We start from the raw sequence: 21817 nt of genomic DNA on the forward strand, positions 1-21817 counted from the left end.
TCTTCTTTGAGGAAATAGAAAATAGATGGTAAAATGGGAGGCATGTTGGCAAGTGGAAAGGTAATTTTAAGAATATAAGACCTGGAAGGGTAGGCAGTTCACTTAAGAACCATTAAAGTCCTCCTTAGGAGAGGTATTTGGGGCAACTTCTAACCTTTGTGCTAAAGAAGTCTGTTTCTTTGTTTTTTACCTTGGATCTTACCTAGGGTAAGATATATGCAAAATATAGTTGCATGTGGCAGGCCCAGTTTATACCAGTTGTTTTGTAGTAATTATTTTACTTTCTTTTTTCTTCATTTTTATGGAGAAATTTTATTTTCAAAATTGTCCAGAATGATGATAAATCTTATGGAAATTCCATTCTTGTCCCATTTTTCCTCCTTTAGATACGAGGAGAAAAGCCTCTAATATTCAGAGATACATGGTAATTCTGTGATTTCTTTCTCTAGGAGAGCTACCTGTTTCATTCTTCTTTCCTGGTGTCTCTGCCAAGTTAGCAAGGTTGTGGGAGAGAGGACAAGGTGTTGTCTTAGGACACTGTCCTCCCATGTATTGAGTGGTTAAGAGCCTCAGAACTGAAAAAGAATACAACTAAGGAAGTCCTCTCTCGCTTTCAACCTGTCCCAGCAAGATGGTACAGGGGGCGATGTGAGGGCGATCTGGCTGCGACATCTGTCACCCCATTGATCGCCAGGGTTGATTGGGCTGATCTGGCTGGCTAGGCGGGTGTTCTCTTTCTCCCTCACCGCTCCATATGCGTCCCTCCCGAAGCTGCGCACTCGGTTGAAGAGGACGACCTTCCCTGATAGAGGAGGACCGTTCTTTGGTCAAGGGTATACGAGTAGCTGCGCTCCCCTGCTAGAACCTCCAAACAAGCTCTCAAGATGGTACGCGGGAAGAGATACTTGAGGTGGTTTCAAAAGCCCAGGAACAGTGAGGTCTGTCCATGTACGGTCATAGTATGAATAATCACCACTGCACATATAAGTATGTTGGAGGGCATAATAGTTAATGAAAAGTGTCTTAAACTGGGTTTCCCCAACAGCAGACCCTGAGTACAAGTCGTTTATTTGGGAGATGATCTCAAGAAGTGAATAAAGAAGTGGAAAATGGTGAATCAGGATAGGGAAGGAAGCCAATACATGTTTATTATTGAGCAGGCTACCTTTGTGGATATAGTAGCTCAGTCTTGCTAGGGATCTCTGGTAGGCTGTGTGTCATCTCAAATAAGGTATGAGGGAACTAGGGTATTTATTTACCAACTTCTGACAGTCCTTAATTGAGAGCTGCTCCCAGGGGGCATAAAGTGCCCAGATAGTCTGGCCTACCAGCACATGAGCAGAATAGTCTTTAACAGCCTGAAGTCCTCAAAGAATCTCAGGTGATTAAATATGTAAGCCAATGGTTCTGCACAAATGTTACTACCAAATGTAGATAGGGCATTGACAGTGTCTGGGGCATAGTCACAGGGAAATCAACTACATATGAAATATGACTTCAGAAGTATCAGGAAAATCAATCAACACTGAATGATAGCTCCTGTGAAAACTTTTTATCTTTCCTTAATGTTGAAAACAATACTCAATTATGATCTTTTAGTTGCAAACTGATTGATAAATTAATACATAAATGAATTTACTAGTTCAATATAATAGAAAATTTCAAGTCTTTAGTTTCAGACATGACTGGATCCAGGCTTTCTAGTTATGCCATCATGATTTATTCTCCCTTTTTGGACTATTTTCCTATGTTTTGGCTTAATACTTAGGTAGGTTATCTTCATTAGTGGCAAAATGGACTACCAATTAGATTCAACCTGATTAGCAAGCCCAGAATAAATAAATCACATATTTTCTGAAAGCTCCAGAATACATCTAAGGAGGCATTCGCTATACTAAACCACATCACTTGTACATCTCTTTACCAGTTATTATGTATGGGCAGAGAAATGAGATTTGATGATTGGCTGGACTGAATTCATATAACCATCCCTAGAACTATGGGAACAGGTTACACCTTGCTTTCATCACATAGCAGGAGGTATGGATGGAGTAGCTCCTTAAAAGAAAATCAGGTTGTTATTAGAAGAAGGGAAAATGGGTTGCAGACAGATTATACACACTACTACTACTACTACTACTACTACTACTACTACTACTACACACACCACAGATATCCATATCCATTGCCATTTTACCCTTTATCTTTGATCTCTGAAAAAATGCAAGTTTCTCTGGAGATTTATTAACTTAATTTGTTTCCAGCTAGGTGACAGTTTTCTTTCTGGCTTTGCAACTAGCTATTTTTGTGATACTGCACAATTCACTAAATAGAATGTTAAAGTGGGATATTTCCTCTCTTGGCAATTTTCAGTTGAGACCTTCAAGCTGAAAGTACCAGGTACCAAGTACCCCTATGGTCTAATTAGAGGTTCTAGGCCATCTGAATAGGAGTTACAAATAAGGGGATTCCAACATCGGTTCTTTGATCTTTAGCCCAGGAAACCATGTGGACTCTGTTCGAGTTTATTAATGAGAATTTCTTTAGAGGCATTAGGGTCCTGGTTATTCTCCTCCTCCTCGTGGGGGAGAACAAGTGGTACTCTCCACTTCCACACAAATGGGTGAGGCAGGCCCCCATGAGGTCATTGCAGATCCTAGCATGTGCTCCTTGGTTGGGTTTCCCCACTTATGCTTGGAAAGGACTGGAACTGCCTCAGCTGAAGGGTGAGGAGACAGACTGAGAGGGAAAGAGGCATCCTAGGTTGTTCCAGTGTGCTGTAGTGATTAAGCACGTGGGCTCTGAAGCACTCCTGCTGTAGTTCAAATCTCAGCTCCACCAGGTATTAACTGAGTGTTTGTGGTTGTGCAACTAATTTTTCCGTGGCTTTGTGGAAGTAATTCAAAGGAGTATTGTGAGAATGAGATGAATTAAAATACATTAAGTGCTTGGAAGAGGATTTGGCACATAGTAAGAGTTAGCTTTGATTATTACTTCTGACTCACAGGCTGAGGTACATATTTCTGAGGCCCCAAAGAAGGAAATGGGATTTGAGTTATCTGGAAGGGGAGCCCAAATAAGGTCACTAGAGGTGACACAGCAGGGAGAGTCTTTGTGGGACATTTGGAAGCAGGGACAGAGGGAGATGTCATACACAGTCAACTGGAGGAGACATCATACAGTATGGAGTCTTTAGCAGGATCTCTGATAATAGCAGATATCTTGAAAGAACCCCAAAGATACCCCGAAGTCAGTAACTTTTACAGATCTGCCCATAAGCATGGACAGCTAAGAGAACTACACGGTACCACTTCTTTTTTTTCCCATCCTTCCTCCACACCACAGACAAGAGCAACAGCTTTGTGAGTGGAGGAGGAATGTAAAAACCAGGAAGAATAATAGAGTAAAGCCAAACAAAGCTGATCCCTTCCAAAACCTCTAGCTCCCGAAGTAGATAAGAGAGTGAACCTTTGATATTGCTATGGACTGAATTGTGTTCCCCTGCCCCCCAAATTCATATGTTGAAGTATTACCCCCCTCCCCCAAGATGACTGTAGTTGAAGAGAGGCCTTTTAGGAGGTACTTAAGACTAAATAAGGTCATAAGTTTGGGGCCCTAATCTGACAGGACTGATGATTTTATAAGAAGAGGAAGAGAGAAAAGGTATCTCTCTCCATGCCATAGCAGGACACTTCAAGAAGGCGGCCATCTGCAAACCAAGATGAGAGCCCTAAGCAGAAACAAAACGGACCAGCACCCTGATCTTAGACTTTCTAGCTTCTGGAACTGTAAGAAAACAATTTCTGTTGCTTAAGCCACCCAATCCATCTTGTAGTCCAACTTGACTAATACAGATTTTAAGCTTCACAATGCCTGAAAACTTAGACACTCCATTACACTATTCATTAATATCTAATAACGACCAGAAAAGCAATACCTTCAGCCTAAGATTTCATCCCAGAACAGGGAAGAATATTTGCTATAATAGACTTCAAAGGGCAGCAATGAGAAGGAATGGACACAATTTCCATGAATCTAGCTTTTTAATAATTCGGTTGCATACTTAACTTCTTTGGACTATGTTTCATTTCTTTGGAATTGTAAAGGAGTTGGATTAGATGGGATTCAAGTCCCGAATGAACTCAGCTACATTACATTCAATGATTCATTTCCATTTATGTGAAAGAGCTTCAGATAGTTTCCTGAAAGCAGTTTCTAAAAAGTAAATAAGTTCAGAAACTTCAGAAGGAAAATGGAGAGAAAAGGAGTACCTTTTAGAGAACTAGAAGTCTTAAGGTTTCCAACCACAAACCACACTTCTCTGAGGCCCGACACTGTCGCTGGTATAGCCATTTCATTTAAAAGGACCTTACTAGAATGAATGTCGTTTAGTGACATTCCAATGATGCCTGACTAACAAGGAGCCACTTAGTGTTCTCAAAAAATTTTCTTGAGAGCCTAAAACTAATTTTAGTGAATGTAAATTAAATTACAATGAATGCATGTGCACACACACACACACACACACACACAATGATCACAATGAATCTAGAACTCCAGAACATCTGGTTAATAAACAAAACTCCTGATTTCAAGTAAAATACAGCTAACTATCCAAGTTTTAAAAAGTTGCCGTGGCATGTGCAAGGTGTGCAGAGCATTCCATATTCACTCTCAGGCAACTCATCCTAGTAGCATTTCTTTAAAGGTAATTATTCCTTTCCCCCCACCACATATGTCCCTATGCTTGGGGAAATTGCAATTCCAATTTTAAAGGTCTGCCATGCACTGATGGCAGTTTTAAAGACATTCCCTTCCAATGTTTCAAAGTCTTAGGTTTCTGAGGAGGAGAAACCAATGAAAATGTACACTGTAAATTCCCAGTTAAAAAGCGCCTGCCTGCATGAGGGCATTTTCACATTTAAATGTTGCCAACGATACATAATTTGCAGCCTGCATGTATAGAAATTTTTCCTTGTAGGCCTGCCCAAACCAAGAGCCAGGATTATTCAAAAGTCTTTGTACCTTTTCGTATAAATCTAGTGCTTCTTATACAAACATTTTTCTCACGTTGGAGTGATTCATAAAGCTTCTAATCCCATGGGTGTAATAGGACACCTCTCAATTATGCATCCCAGGGATGAGTAATTTCACAAGCTGAGGGAAAGAGATAAATGCATTAAAATGTTCTTGCAAAACAAATTTCAGGGAGAGAAAAAGATGAAAAAGGAAGTGAATGTAGAAATTGAAGATTTACTTCATTGTGCAGAAAAGAATATTAGATCTGCCTTGGCAGAACTGCTTAATTCATAATTCTGCACAAACAATCCTGGTAACAGCACTGCCAAAAGCCTTCCTAATATGCATGTACCTACCAAAGCTCAGCTTTGTCTCTGGTAACTGCAGAGTATGAGAACTGTATAATAATCACATTTTGTAGTGAGTCATGGGTCAGAGAATCGGTGAGGAATTATCTCATTATATCATTTCATTCAGGATTTGTTCTATTCAGAGGCAGAGTGGTTGGTCACTTCTGGACTTTCTGGCCTTATCAGAAGCTATATATTGAGCCCCTGGTCTGTGGGAAGGCACGTGATAGCTAGATGTAAGCTGGGTTATGACCCTCTTCAGAATCAGGGCTGATAAAAGAAAGGACAAATAACCATACAAAGCAATATCGTTTGTCCTGGGTGAGAAATCTTAAAGATACACAGAGGTAGATACGGTCAGTCTGTTGGAATCATTAAAGAAGGCTTCATAGATGAGTAGAACCTTAAAAGAAAGGTAGTCTTTAGATAAGCAGAGGTGGAGAGAGGGTGTCCTGGAGAGTTAACTCATGTTGGGGAAATGGAACCATATATGTCCAGAGGTTGGAAGATTTAAAACATGCTTGGAGAACATTTATATTATTAGATATAGCAGCATGAAATTGTTTTTGTAGGTAAGAAATGATCAAGTACCCCCAGTTTTGTAAGACATAAACCTGGCCTACTGGAAGACAAATGTGGATATGTGGGTAGGAGCCAGGAATCAGGAATTGGGAATGTCCCAATCTCCTTTAAGCCTCATCAACAACACAGCACCTAATATCTAAAGAATTATGAATTTTAGAATTTTCTACGGAAGGATCCCAGGAAATATTTAGTTTAACTTCCAAACCCTGAATGACCCTTCATTGTCTGCTTTTATCATCCACCGACAATGAATGTACACCTAATTCAGTTAATTCTCTTTTGAGACAATTCTAATGGTTTATTTGTTTCTTTATTCCTGTGTGTGTGTGTGTGTGTGTGTGTGTGTGTGTGTGTGTGTGTTTATGTTTATTTAATGTTGAACCGAAGATTAGTGCTACAGCCAAGGTTAAAACTTCAGGTCATCCCTTAAAACATTTGAATACACCAGATTAAATACAGATCTTCCTCAATTTATGATGGGGTTATGTCTGATAAACCCGTGTAAATGGAAAATATCCTGTCAAAAATGCACTTAATATACCATATCTATCGATATCTAGCCTCACCAAACTTAAATGAGTTCAGAACACTTACATTAGCCTACAGCCAGGCAAAATCATCTAATACAAAGCCTATTTTATAATTAAGTGTTGAATGTCTTATGTAATTTATTGAATACTGCACTGAAGTGAAAAACAGGATGGTCATATGGGTAGAGAATTGTTGTAAGTTACCACCCTCCTGACGGTGGGGCTGACTGGGACCTGTGGCTCACTGCCCAGTATCATGAGAGAGAATCCTACTGAACATCACTAGCCCAGGAAAAGATCCAAATTCAAAAAATCTAAGCACAGTTTCTACTGAATGTGTATTGCTTTTGCACCATCACACAGTTAAAAAAAAATTGTTAAGTCTAACCACCTTAAGTCAGGGACTATCTATGGTCCCTTTCTTACTGCTTTTATTTTTTTACTTAATTTCAGGCTCCTCACCTGGCTGGTCTCCTTTCGACAGGCTCCAATTTGTGAAAGTTTTCTCTGAAAGTTCAACGTTTAACACAACACAGCACACTATCTGGAAATTGTATGCCTATATCCACCCACCTTCTAGACATGTTTTCTGATTAATACATAATAATATAATTAAATTTTCTTGGCGATTGCTATGCAAAGCAGAATCATACTGAATTTACTGTCCGCTAAATCCTAACACATTTCCTACCCAGGCTACCAAGCCGTGAAACTCCTACTTTATAGCTGTACAAATGGGTTTTGTATACCACAGTTAGGACTTTTGATTAAATTCCTGTTGGATGACATCTAGGCATAGTTAGCCCCTTGTTTCAAGCTTTTAAGATCGCTATTTTTTCAGCCAATGTACTATCTACTACTCTCTAATTTTTCATTTACAGGTTTGATCAGCATCTGAAAAAGTCATTACAGTAGTAGTCTTTAGTAAAACTATTTAATTAATAAGATGGGGTTCTAAAGTACACCACCAGATCATTGGCTGGGTTCACATGAACTATTTAGAAAATAATGTTTATGCAATTCACCTAATTTTGCTGTATGTTAGCCAATATTTGTCACACTCAATTATAGGTATAACATGATCTATTTGTCAGATAGCTTGCTGAAATACCTGTGCTTTCAGCATTCTGCATTTTATAAGTTTGCTCTCAAAACTATTATCACAACTTTTGCTTCATGCGTTGTTTCTAAAATGCCTTTGTAAAATAAAAGTGAGGAGGAATATATACCTGTCACACAGTAGGACCCTTTCAAATCAATTACCACCTAAATTATGCCTATGTCCCAACACAAAGGACAGATCAAAACACAGGTCAGCAAACTTTTTATGTAAAGGGCCAGATAGTCAATATTTTAGACTTTGTGGACTACGTGGTCTCTGTCACTCTCTTATCATAGAGCAAAAGCAGCCAAAGACAGGACTAAATACTAAACAAATGGGTGTGGCTGCAATCCAATGAAACTTTACAAAAACAAGCAGGAGTTTATTTGGCCCAAGGCAGGAGTTTGCTGACCCCTGTATTAATATATTAGTACTAACATATTGTCAATGATCATATCTGGAATATCTGAAAGTACAGAGGAGTCTCTAAAAAAAAAGAGAACTACAGATGGGAAAAGTCAGGAAAAGAATTTGAAGATTATAATCTCTCTGTGAAGAGAGTAGATGGCTCCCCACTTCAAGGAGCCACTCTGGACAGCTGAGGGCTTTAAAGAGGAGAGGATGGATGATAACATCCATCTGTAAGAGAGTATGCCTAGCAACAAATGCAAATTTAATCTATTTTGCACTTTTGCTGAGGTTTGGGACAGGTTTCAGTATTGGTATTACCCAACTATCACACTCTATTCTCTAGAGGCATGAGATGAAGCAAAAAAGTACATAACATTCAGCTACCACCAGCTTGGGGGTATTTTTTAACTTGGCTGGTGACAGTTAGAAGACCTTGACTGTATATATGTAAAATAGCATTTCAGCTTTTTAACTGTTTTACTTTACTGTTCAGTAAAGCTTGACCTATGAACTCACAAAGTACAATTGTGAATATAAAAATAAACAAATGAAACTTCCTCCTCGGGGAAGAGTTAGCTTGTCACATGAACTGAAACGGGAACTGAAAGATTCTTTTGGGAAGGACATTATTGTTCTCTACATTGTATGGAGTTCGTATGCCATCTTTCTTCAATTATAAAATACCATAGATTGTAAGATGCACAACTGATTTAATAATAGCCATACAGGAAAGAAACCTAAGCAAACTAAACAAAACTCTACCATATTAAATGTTCCCATCAATTGTAGACTACATCCTGGCTTTAGAAATTTAAAAAGTGAAAAAAAAAGAGCATCATAAAATGGAAGAAATGTTTCACATTATCCCCTCCGCTGTCCCCTCCCTGCCCCCAAAGCATACACACACACCTTGGCTTTAGGGAAAAATAAAACAAGCAAGAGCCTATCACTCATTCTTCAGGAATAATGCAGCATAAATGAACTTCACTGCTTTGTCCCAACTTGTCTATGCAAAGATGAGATAAAATCTTATATTTGGATTGTTTTTAAGTGGATATGAAACTATGAAGGATTTTGTAAAAATAAACTATTATTTTAAAATTGTTTGAGATTTATAGAATTATTTCAAGGATAGTATAAAGGGTTTTAATGTTCCCCACACCCAATTTTTAAATTTGGCTCTTGTTTGTAGTTGTTGTTAAGTTTTAGGAGTTATTTGTACGTTTTAGATATAAGTTCTTCTTTTTTTTTTTTTTAATAAGTAACCTCTACACCCAACATGGGGCTTGAACTCATGACCCTGAGATCAAGAGTTGCATGCTCCACTGACTGAGCCAGCCAGGCGCCCCTGGATACAAATTCTTTTTCAGAGATGTGTTTTGCAAATATTTTCTCCCAGTTTGTGGTTTGTCTTTTCTTTTCATAACTGTGTCCTAATTTCCTTTTTCTGTTCTAGGATCCCATCCAGGATACCACATTAAATTTAATAGTCATGTCTCCTTAGACAGCTCTTGGTTTTAACAGTTTCTTAGACTTCTCTTGTTTTAGATGACCTTGACAGTTTTGCAGATTATTGGTCAGATATTTTATATAATCTCCCCCAAGTGGGATTTGTAATACATTTAAATTCTTTTGCCACTTTCTGCATTCCATTCTGGGATCCTCCAAACTCCGAAATGATTCCTTAAAAATTGCATGCATTAAGATTTATTCTTTGTGCTATAAAAGTCAGTGGATTTTGGCAAATGCTTAACATCTTGTACTCACCATTATGGTATCATACAAAGTAGCTTTACTGCCCTAAAAATCCCCCTGTGTTTTACCTATCAACCAGCCCTCCTTTGCCACCCACCAAACCCCTGGTAACCACTGGTAACCACTGATCTGTTAACCAGCACTACGGTTTTACCTTTTCCAAACTGTCATACACTTGTGGAAGCATACAATAAGTAGCCTTTTCAGACTGGCTTCTTTTATTTTGCAATATGCATTGAAGTTTCCTCCATGTCTTTTCATGACTTGACAGCTCATTTCTTTTCGTTGCTGAATACTATTCCATTTAATTGTATACCAAGTTTGTTTATCCTGTCACCTATTGAAGGAAATCGTGGTTGTGCTCTGTCTTTGATGAGCATAAATAAAGGCCTTCTAAACATTTGTATGTATGTTTTTGTATGATCATAAGTTTTCAATTCATTTGGGTAAATACGTAGGAGTGCAATTGCTGGATCTTATGGCAAGCCTATGTTTAGCTTTGCAAAAAACTGCCAAAGTAGTTTCTGAAGTAGCAGTACCATTTTGCATTCTCACCAGCAGTGAATGAGAATTCCTGGTGCTCCACATCCTCACAAACTGTTGTTGGTGTTTTGAATTTTTGCCAGTCTAGTAAGTTTGTAATGATGTCTAATTGTTGTTTTAATTTTTAATTCCTTAATGATAAATAATGCTGAGCATATTTTCATATGCTTATTTCCATCTGTATATCTTCTTTGGTCATATGTGTGTTCAGATTTTTTTGCCTATTTTTAAATTGGGTTATTTGTTTTCTTTTGTTTGAGTTTAAAGTTTTATTTGTGTAGTTTGGATAAGGGTCCTCTATCAGATGTATCTGTTGTAAATATTCTCTCCCAGTCTGTGGCTTATCTTCACATTCACTTGACATTGTCATTCACAGAGCAGAAGGTTTTCATTTTAATGAAGTCCGGCTTGTCAATTATTTCTCTCATGAATAGTACTTTGGTGTATATCTAAAATGTCATTGACATACCCAAGGTCATATGGATTTTCTCTTATGTTATCTTTTCAGAGTTTTATAGTTTTGCATTTTATATTTAGATCTGTGTTGTTTTGAGTTAATTTTTGTGAAGGGTGTAAAGTCTGTATACAGACTTTGTTTTCATGTCCATGCCCGGCTGGTTTTGCACCATTTGTTGAATGAACTGTCTTTTCATTCTCTCCATAGCGTCCTTCAATGAACCAAAGTTGTAAATTTTAATCAAGTCCAGCCTGTTTTTTCTTTTGTTGCCTATGCTTTTGATGTCATATTTAAGATTCCATTGCCAAATCCAAGGTCATGCGTATGTGCTTCTATATGTTCTTTGAAGAGTTCTATAGCTACAGATTTTAAATCCAGGTCTTTGATTCATTTCCAGTTAATTTTTGTATATGGTACATGATAAAGGTCCAATGTCATTCTTTGGCATGTTGATATACAGTTTTGCAGAACACTTTGTTCAAGAGACTGTTCTTTCCCCCATTGAATGGTCTTTTCATTCTTGTCAAAAATCAATTGACCATAGATTTATAGACCACTGAGTTTATTTTCTGTTCTTAATTCTATTCTATTGGCTTATTTGTATATTCTTATGCCAAAACGACTCAGCTTTGATTACTGTAGCTTTGTAGTAAATTTTGAAATCAGGAAGTGTGAGTCCTTCAAATTGGTTCTCTTTAAAAAAATATAATTACTATCTTGGGTCTCTTGAAATTCCATATGAATTTTAGCATGGGCTTGTCCATTTTGCAAAAAAAACAAAACAAAACAAAAAAAAACGAAAAACAAACATCATTGGGGTTTTGAAAATAGTATGTAAAATGCTGAAATCTTGCTGCTGTTACTTAGAGGGCATTATAACTGGAATCCGGGGAGAAGGAAGGGTGTCTGTACTCAGATGCACTAGTCTGGAGTGGCATTTCTGTTTCACTGATCTGGGGGAGGGAGAAGGGAACTCATCTTGGTTCAAATAGCTCAGATTTTCACTGTTCTTAATGAGTTTTAGTAGATTTTCTTGAATAAGTGTTTCTTCATTTGCTCTATGCCCTCAGGACCATTTCCATAGATATTAAATGGTTATTTCTTTTAAAATATTTTTTTCCAGTTTTCCAATTTTCCATTTACTGGAGAGTGGGTCCACAATGCCCCTCAAACTATTGTGATGCAAGTGGAATTCTCTTTAAATATAATTTTAATGCAACATTTATAATTTATTGAGCTCTCTAGAAAGTCGACATGTCCCTTCACAGAAATCCAGTTTAAGTTATGAATCTGTTCTTAAAAGAATAATACACATAGCTCCTAAAATAATTATAAAGTGGTCTGTACCATCTTCCCCAACAAAATCGAAGCTTTAGGTGTTTGTAGTAAAATCTGTGATTTAAGATATGGTTTGAGTTTTGTAATTCAAAAATTTTAATTGAAGCACTTTCTGCAAGTACAGAATTGCACAGAAAAAGTAGTAATTTGATTATTTTTAGAAAATAATTTCCCTGTTTATTATATTTATAAAGCATTAACATATATTTGTTATTAAAGGTTTAAACAGTCAGTCCTATATCCCTACAAAACTTCAATGCATTTATATCTATTTACTCAATGTGTCATTTTAAAATAAATGCATCTTTTTTTCTGCAACTTCACTTTTTCACTTCATAATAGATCTTAGAAAACTTCGTTATTTACTATAGATCTTCCTCATATTTTTCTTTAATGTGGATTACCTTATTTTTATTTTTTATTTTTTCAATTTTTATTTAAATTTTTGTTAGTATATAGTGTAACATCAGTTTTAGCAGTAGAATTTAGTGATTCATCACTTACATATAACACCCAGTGCTCATAATAACAAGTACCCTCCTTAATACCCAGCCCCCTTTCAGGCCATTCCCCACCAACCTCCCTCCATCAACCCTCAGTCTGTTCTCTAATGTTAAGAGTCTCTTATGGTTTGTTTCCCTCCCTCTCTCTCTCTTTTTTCCCTTCCCATATGTTCATCTGTTTTGTTTCTTAAATTCCACATATGAGTGAAATCATATGGTATTTGTCTTTCTCTGACTGACTCGCTTAGCATAATACCCAGTAGTTATATCCACGTCATTGCAAATGGCAAGATTTCATTCTTTTTGATGGCTGAATAATATTCCACTATAGATATACAACATCTTCTTTATCCATTCATCAGTCGATGGACATTTCGGCTCTTTTCATAGTTTGGCTAATGTTGATAATGCTGCCCTAAGCATCAGGGTGCATGTACCCCTTTGAATCTGTATTTTTGTATCCTTTGGGTAAATTCCTAGTAATGCAATTTGCTGGGTTGTAGGGTAGTTCCATTTTTAACTTTTTGGGGAATACTGTTTTCCAGAGTGGCTGCATCAGTTTGTGATTACCTTATTTTTTAAAACACTCTCTATTGATGAACATTCAGGTTTCTTAAAAAAATAAAAAGCCTTTTAATTATAATTATTGGGAATTAGAATTTATTAAACACTACTCACCTCACTGTATATTTGGGTTCAGCTACATGTAACAGAAACTTTGAATAACAAGTTAAGTTCTAAATCCCTCCCCCTGCTTTACCTCCAGTATACACTTACCAAGATGCTTAGAGGGAGGGTAAGTTGATGATGTTCTTGTAGTTTGAATATGTCAGGGTCAAAGATTCTGAGATCTCTTACCTTTTCCTTTGGGGTCACAAAAAGGCTGTTCCAGCTTCAGACCTCTCATCCGCATCCCTGCCTGAACAAAGAAGAAATATAACATGAAAATAGGGCCTGTGCCCCTGTAAGGTGCTTTCCTGAAAACCCTGCTGTTGTTGGCTGAACTGTGCTTTCCCCTACAAATTCATATTTTGGATTCCTAACTCCCAGTATCTCAGAATGTGACTGTATTTGGAGATAGGGTCTTAAAAAGGTAATTAAGTTAAAATGAGGTCATTTTATTTATTTTTATATGAGTCATGTCCTTTTATGAAGAGGAGACTAAGATAGACACACACAGAGGGAAGACCATGTGATTGATAGAAGGAGAAGGTAGCAATCTACAAGCCAATGAAACAGGCTTTGGAAGAGACTAACTCAGCAGACATTTTGGTCTCAGACTTCTAGCCTCCATAATTGTGAAAAAATAAATTTCTGTTGTTTAAGCCACCAACTCTGTAATATTTTGTTATGGCACCCTAGGATCACATACTCAGTGATTTTTTTTTTTCTTACATTGCATTAATTAGAAGTGTGTCACTTGGTTATCCTTAGATGCAAGGAAGGCTTGCATCTAAGAAATATGTTTTTTTTTTTTTAATTGAGTACATTGCTGCCCCTATCAAAACCAAGATTCTGATACTAAGGGCAGAGAGCCTAGTAAATAATGGATATCCTCCCTTCTGAGTTCTAAGCTCTTTACTTGTATAATCTTATTTAATCCTTATAATAAGTTTGAAATATTTTACAAATATATAAATTAAGAAGTCAAATAAAAAGTTACCTAGTTAGTACATAAAGCAACCTGACTGGACCATAAGCTATCTGACTCTAGAACCCACAATCTAAGTTATCTCAATATTTTGCTCCCTATTATAAGTAATACCATACTTAAGCTCCTAACACATATACTTTTTTGCATTTGAGAGATAATATCTTTAGAAACTAGATTTTTAGGATTCCTAGGATCATAGCTACTGGAAGTCCTGCTGTTATTAATAGTTTAAATGAGAATGTGCTAGTTAAATTGCCTTCTAAAAGGCATTATCAAATGACACTCCCACCAACAATTTATATGTGTCCATTTTCTCACCAGTGCTGGGAATTAACAATCTCATAAGTATTTTGCTAATCTAATGGGACAAAAAAAATATAACATTATTTTTTATTAAAGATTTTATTTATTTATTTGAGAGAGAAAGAGTGTGAGAGAGAGAGTGAGAGAGCACAACTGGAAGAGGGGCAGAGGGAGAGGGAGAAGCAGACTCCCCGTTGAGCAGGGAGCCCAACCTGGAGCTCGATTCCAGAGCTCTGGGATCATGACCTGAGCCAAAAGCAGATGCCCAACTGACTGAGCCACCCAGGTGGCCCTAACATTATTTTTAAATCTCCCTTATTATCAGGGAGGTAAAACATCTTTTTATACATTTATTGGTCATTTGTATTTTTTTCTTTTATTCATTTTTCTATTTGGTTATCCTTTCGTATTTATCTGTAGGGGCTCTTTATATATTCTGGATATTAATCATTTTTATATTTGCTTTATACGTTGCTGCTCAATTTATCATTTGTCTTAACTGTGCTTAAGGAATCTTTTTCAAAACAAATATTGAATATTTTTACAATGATTTTTGACATTTACGTTTTTCGTAGGAAGATCTTTTCCGAAAGTCATAGTTATAGATATATATATGCTTATAGTTCATTTTACCTTTATAGTTGTTAGTTTGTGGGGTTTTTTTTAAAGCTTTTATTTTTATTTATTTGAAGAGATAGAGACAGCCAGTGAGAGAAGGAACACAAGCAGGGGGAGTGGGAGAGGAAGAAGCAGGCTCATAGTGGAAGAGCCTGATGTGGGGCTCGATCCCAGAACCCCGGGATCATGCCCTGAGCCAAAGGTGGACGCTTAACGACTGCGCCACCCAGGCACCCCTAGTTTGTGGTTTTTATTTGAGTTTAACATTTAGCTCTTTTATCTACTTGGAATTTTTTTATATGGATTGTGTGGGGCAGAAATCTAATTTTTTTTTTATTACAAACTTTGGGCTGATTGTCCTAGTATTATTTTTGAAATTGTTAATCCCATAATTTTTTACAAAAATATAAAGATAATTTTTTTGTCTACATAGCACACTCCTTTTGATATTTTACACTAAAACATCATAATCATATTTCATTTACATGTAAACCTGAAGATGGGAAACATGTTTTGGTAGTTTTATCACTAAAATATTTGTACTCTTTCCTCAGTTTATGGCAGTTGTTTTAACATTATGATTATACCCTTTATAAGATATGCATTGCCTTTTGGGGGATTCTCAAGTGGTTGGTGAATTTGACTCTTTATTTGGCTTTTCCACTGAAACTTTTATGCTAGAGTTATTTTTAGTTCCCATCTGTCAGCAGATTAAAATGTTTGATTGAAACTACTTTATTTCAAAGATTTATTCAAACCCTTTAGCCATTTGAAAAATAAAGGTTAATCACAAAACACAAAGAGTCAGTATAGGTTTATTACTTAAGAGCATACTGTTAGAAGGGTTAATATTTCCACATTACAGAAAAAAGAAGACTCATCATTCCCAGGGAATTAACTGAAAGAGAGGAGCAGCCCGACCCAGAGAAATTCCTCTAGGGTCCTGTAAAAAAGTTCCAAGCATTCTGAAAATTGGTACTCAATCTGCCTGTTTTCTTTTTTCCCCTTCCTTCCTTCCTTCCTTCCTTCCTTCCTTCCTTCCTTCCTTCCTTCCTTCCTTCTTTTTCTTTCCTTCTTTCTTTCTCTTTCTTTCTTTCTTTCTTTCTTTCTTTCTTTCTTTCTTTCTTTCCTTCTTTCTTTCTTTCTTTCTTTCTTTCTTTCTTTCTTTCTTTCTTTCTTTCTTTCTTTCTTTCTTTTCTTTCTTTCTTTCCTTTTCCTCTAACTTGTTTTTCCAGCCAGTCACTCTGTGGAAGAAAATATTTTCTCTGATACTTTAAGTTGGAAGAATCAGTATACATTTTAATGCTGCATATACAAAAATACCTTTCAAGTTTACTTAGAAATTTAGGCTGGGGGATGACTTTTTGGGAGAGGGGGATTAAGGGGAATTCTTTTAAAGCAATTTGAAAAATGAATAGTCAAGTATAAATGTTCTTCAAATTTAACACTCACTAGGACCTTGGAAATTTGACTGCAAATATTCCTGCTTTCTTGATAACCTGAAATCTGTTTTAGCTATATCAGAAGGAATGCAACAGATGTTTATACAATGAAAATAAAGCATAATTTGTCCATTTTGTAAATTGAACATGTATATATTTGATTTTCTTAAGATGATATTTACTTGTATATATTTTTCTGTAAACTTGGGAAAATTGATTTATGCTGTTAACACTACTGGTTACAGACCTCACACTAGTCTATTTCTAAAGTATCTGCATTGTTTTAGAATCAAGGTATCTGACTGAAATATCGTGTGTTAAAACAAACAAATAAATATGAATCAAAGAATGTTATTAGATTGATGAAGCAATCACATTATTTATTTTTTTTAAAGATTTTATTTATTTACTTGAGAGAGATGGAGATAGAGAGAGAAAGCATGAGCAGCAGGGGTGAGTGGCAGTGAGGGGCAAGAGGGAGAGGGAGAAGCAGACTCGCCACTGAGCAGGGAGCCTGACTTGGGGCTCGATTCCAGGATCCTAAGATCATGACCTGAGATTTTGACCTGAGCCGAAGGCAGACGCTTAATGGACTGGGATACCCAGGCACCCTAGTAGTCACATATTTAAGAAATGAATTATGAACTATTAGTGTGGGCATTAGAAATTATATTATTTAGGTGAATTTACGTGAAATTCTGAATAGGGACAGATAACTATTTAAATTTTTAGCTAGCATTTCCCACTCTGCCTTTTGATTTCCTTGATTTTCTTTACCTAGCAGTTCATACTTTGCAAGCTCTCTTTTTATTGCTGGGGTTGCAAAAACTGTCATGAATTAAATATGTCATCTATGGAGTATAGCTAATCTATAAGCCAACATCATGTAATGCAGCTTTACTTTGATTTTCTTTGACAGTTGTCATAAAAATTGCTTTTGATTTCAATGAAGTCCTCTCTGATAACCACAGTCTGCACAGCTTCTTGGAGCAAATCCTTTCCTATGATCTGAGTAAGGAAGTTTTAAGCTCATTGTAATTGTCAGGTCTTCTATTTAGGTAAGTGAAGATAATAGCTATTATAAACTCTCTGCTTAAAAAACACTACATGTTCCTATACTTTTGAATGAAGGTCAACAAAACAACAACTTAACAATACAACTTTCTTCAGAAAACCCACGTCTCTGAACAAGCACTCTTGCAAACATTTTTCTAGAAAATGGCATAGTGGAAACATCCTTCAGGCTCCATAGATGTTGGGTTGAATTCCAGGTTCCCACCTGCATGTTAAGGGAATTTTGGCAGCAATGGGTTTAACTTTTCTGTATCTCAGTTTCTTCATCCTGAATGGCAACTGCAAATGCCCAAGGCATAGATTGTTATATGTAGTAGGGGATTTACCATATAGAAAGCACCAGGCCTATTACCTAGCAATAGAAGACCTTCCAATTCTAGAAAATCCATTCCCTAACAAGATTTCCCTCCCTAGGTTTTAACTTAACACTGAGTTTTGCAGTTTTTAATACTGCGAGTTCCCAAACTCTACTGAAATAGGATTCAGGATAGAGGAACACTAAGTTCCCAAACTCTACTGAAATAGGATTCAGGAAAGAGAAACACAGCCTAGGTAGGGAGAGTAGGGAGGGTTTAGCTATCTGGGGCAGAAACAGAGCTTTATGGAGTTTTCAAAAAGTGAATTTCAGCATATTGTTAGCAATCATGAACAATTCTAAGAATACTGGTGTGATGGTTAATTTTATGTGTCAACTTGTCTGGGCTAAGCGATGCCAATATACCTGGTTAACATTATTTCTGGGTGTGTCTGGGAGGGCGTCTCATGAAAAGATAAGCATTTAAATCAGTAGACTGAGTAAAGAAGATCACTGTCACCAATGTGGGTGGGCATCATCCAATCTTTCAGGGCCTGAATAGAACAAAAAGGCTGAGGAAGGGTAAAGTTTCTCTTTCTGAGCTGAAACATCCATCTTCTGCCTTTGAACATTGGCGTTCCTGGTTCTTGGGTCTTCAGTCTTCTACTGGGTCTTATATCATCGGCCTCCTCTATTCTCAGGCCTTCAGACAAGAACTAAATTATACCACCGGTTTTCCAGTTTGCAAATGGCAGATCATGGAACTCCTAGGTCTCTATAGCCACATGAACAAAAACCTAGAATAAATCTCCTTTTGTATAGATCTATGTATCCCCCATTGGTTCTGTTTCTCTGGAGACCCCTGACTAATACAACTTAGTTTCTGCTGTTTTATATTTTCAGATTATATTCAAAACATGAAATTTGGAGTAAGAAGATATGGTTTTATATCCTACTTCCACCTCTCACTACCTAGTTCTTAAAGAAATATCTTCACCTATTTAGACCTCAGTTTTCCCGTCTGTAAATTGGCAACAAAAATTGTTCACACTATTTTGAGTTCTTTTATCTGATTATTAGAAGAATCAGATGTATTAGTGTAGGGGATAAGGCTTTGAAAGTGTAAAGCCCAAACAGTTGTATATATACAACATATATCTATATATCAACATCTATATCTGTATCTATATCTACATATAACATATATCAGAAAGGGTGAAAAATTAAGGCAAATTGATTATATTTAAAAATGCTACATGAACTCCAAGGGAAAATTCTCAAGGAAATAAGTAGATATTTTCCATATATAATACCAGTTTATGTAGATCAGATAAAAATTCTCATAGATTTGTAGCACATTACACACACACACATAATATTCATTATGAAAAACTCAGGACTTCTTAGCAAATAAAACTAAACTGTTTCACTAGAAAAACTAGTGACTTAGAGATTTCATTACTAGATTTTGTACTTATTATTAATACAAAGTAATATATTAAAAATTTGATAAATTTTAAGCTGTTTCAGAAATTTAAATAGATAATTCTTTTTATAAAGTCATTCAATCAACCTCCTAATACGGAAATAAATTTCAGAGGTTTGAATTCTGGACCTTGATTCCTCAAAACAAAGCAAACAGTTCCCTACAACATGACCGTATGATTTAGCCGTAGGAAATGTGTTGCACAAAAAGCTTTGTGTTGTACAACATAGAAAACAAGCTCTAGTTAATGCAATAATATAAGGAAGGACAGTGCACATATATATTTAACTGTCCAGAGAAGCTCCTTAATTTTAAAATTAGGCACAGGAATCAGAACATTTAAAAACTTCTAATGGACCCCAGATGAAAAATGTTGACAGAAATTAATTAGACCTGGAGAAAGAATAATACCACTTACTCAAAAAGCATGTGCTAAGAATCCAAGGGAACAGATAGGTTATACATTCAGGGTTTGTTTAATGAGGTTTCAAGAAAGCACTCTAAAAATTGGTAGCATATTTTGGTTACATATGCAGAATGTAACTGCTGTTTTCCTTTTTAATCCAACTGCAAGTCTAATTTTTGCTATGTCAAAGAGACCCCCAAGTGTTTTTTAAGTCCTCTTATAAAAATATTTCTTCATTTGGTTGTAAATGTACAGTTGACCCTTGAACAACAGGGGTTCAAACAGTACAGGTCCACATAAATGCCGATTTTTGTGTGTTTTTTTTTTATTAAGTATGCCACAATCAATGTATTTTCCTTATGATTTTCTTAATAATATTTTCCTCTAGCCTACTTTACTGTAAGACTACAGTGTACAATACATTTAGCATACAAAGTATGTGTTAATCAACTTTTTATGTTTTTGGTAATACTCCCAGTCAACAATAGGCTTTGAGTAAAGTGTTTGGGGAATCAAAAGTTATACTCAGATTTTTAACAGTGTGCGTGGTTGATGCCTGTAACCCCCACATTACTCAAGGGTCAACTGTATATCTAATCAACCCAAAGTACCTTGCATTTCAGGAAAAGAGAAATTAATAGTACCAGGATCTATTATTTTAAATCTACTGTATTTACCAAATATTTCTGACTCCTTAATATGTTTTTAGTCATCAGTATTTACCAATATGAAGTTTTATGTATACACTACTCTTAAAATTTTTATATTATGTTGCAATATGTTTGCATAATATTTTAAGAACATGAGAAAAGATTAAGACAGGTGATTTACTGTGAGCAAGTTTTCTCATTTCATATAAAGGAAAACTTTATGGAGGTCAAGCTTTTCCAACAATTTCTTCCTCTAAATAGGTAATAGCTTTTCTGCAGTATGCACCCAAGTATCAATTCTTGAAAATAGTTCAAGACTGTTGAAGAGAAATTTATTATTTTTACAACCTCACCACACAGAATTTTATAGTATAACTCCATTACTTGCTAATAACCATATAGCATTAAAAGAAGAGAAGAAAATGGACTAACATTTTACAAATATTTTAATTAAAATTTAGCATGCTGATTTCTTGCTGGAAGAATGAAGAATGTGAGTTAGCAAGAGGCTCTCAAGGAAGTGCTATTACCTCCTCCTCTATGTTCCCAGGGAATTATCTGTACTCTGCATCTAGAAATCATGTACATCGTACTAAAATTGTTTGTGTACATACCAGTTTCTCTTAAGAGAATGCTACATCCTCAAAGAGAGACAATTTTGTTATTTTTCTTAATACTTCCGGTATACTCAACATGTTGAATGCATTAATAACTCTACCTATGACTGAGTATAAACACGATTTTGGTAAATTTTAAAAAACTTTTATGACTATGATCCATAATAAAAAATACATTTCACATCAGGATGCAAAACAAATGTCTATATTGCTATCTCTCTCTGCCTATCTATCTGAAACAAGAGTTGCAAATCAATACTCCTCCTTACTTTGGGCACCATTCCCTGGTATTTTCTATTCTAATCTATTTCATTTTTTAAAGAGACTTGTCAATGAACTAAATTGATTTTATAAACCGAGTGAGTCATGACCTGCAGTTTAAAAAAAAAAAGCTGATTTGTGGGGAAAGAAAAGAAATGTAAGAATCAATCTATCCTTAATTTAACTTACATACAGGAAGCTAATAGAAAACAGGTATATAGAGGTTGGGCATTTCATAAAATGTTCTGGAAATGCTGATGGTACAGAAAAGATACTGAGGGTAAATTTCCGAAGAAGGCCTCAGAGCAGTTTAACCGCATTGAGCCTTAGCATTTTGGAATTTAGGTGTATAGAGAGAAGCTGAACATTCTAAGGCATAGCAGGTAAGAACACGAGCAGGAAAAAGCAGCTAGGAGTA

The 21817-nt window shown here is 36.0% G+C and overlaps 1 long non-coding RNA gene across 2 annotated transcripts in view; it reads left to right on the forward strand.

The window, feature by feature from the left end:
* The window catches only part of LOC113254074 (uncharacterized), an 88925-nt gene that overhangs the window by 18866 nt on the left and 48242 nt on the right, over positions 1 to 21817 (forward strand). Inside the window, exon 3 of one of the 2 annotated variants that reach the window (XR_003315638.4) lies at positions 6938 to 9098. The exons of the other annotated variant lie outside the window; for it this stretch is intronic. This is a non-coding gene — a long non-coding RNA (uncharacterized LOC113254074). Of the gene's footprint in view, positions 1 to 6937; positions 9099 to 21817 lie in introns of those variants that run through there. 2 annotated transcript variants of the gene reach the window in all.

This window comes from Ursus arctos, unplaced genomic scaffold (assembly GCF_023065955.2).
Source record: "Ursus arctos isolate Adak ecotype North America unplaced genomic scaffold, UrsArc2.0 scaffold_20, whole genome shotgun sequence".
Taxonomy (NCBI): domain Eukaryota; kingdom Metazoa; phylum Chordata; class Mammalia; order Carnivora; family Ursidae; genus Ursus; species Ursus arctos.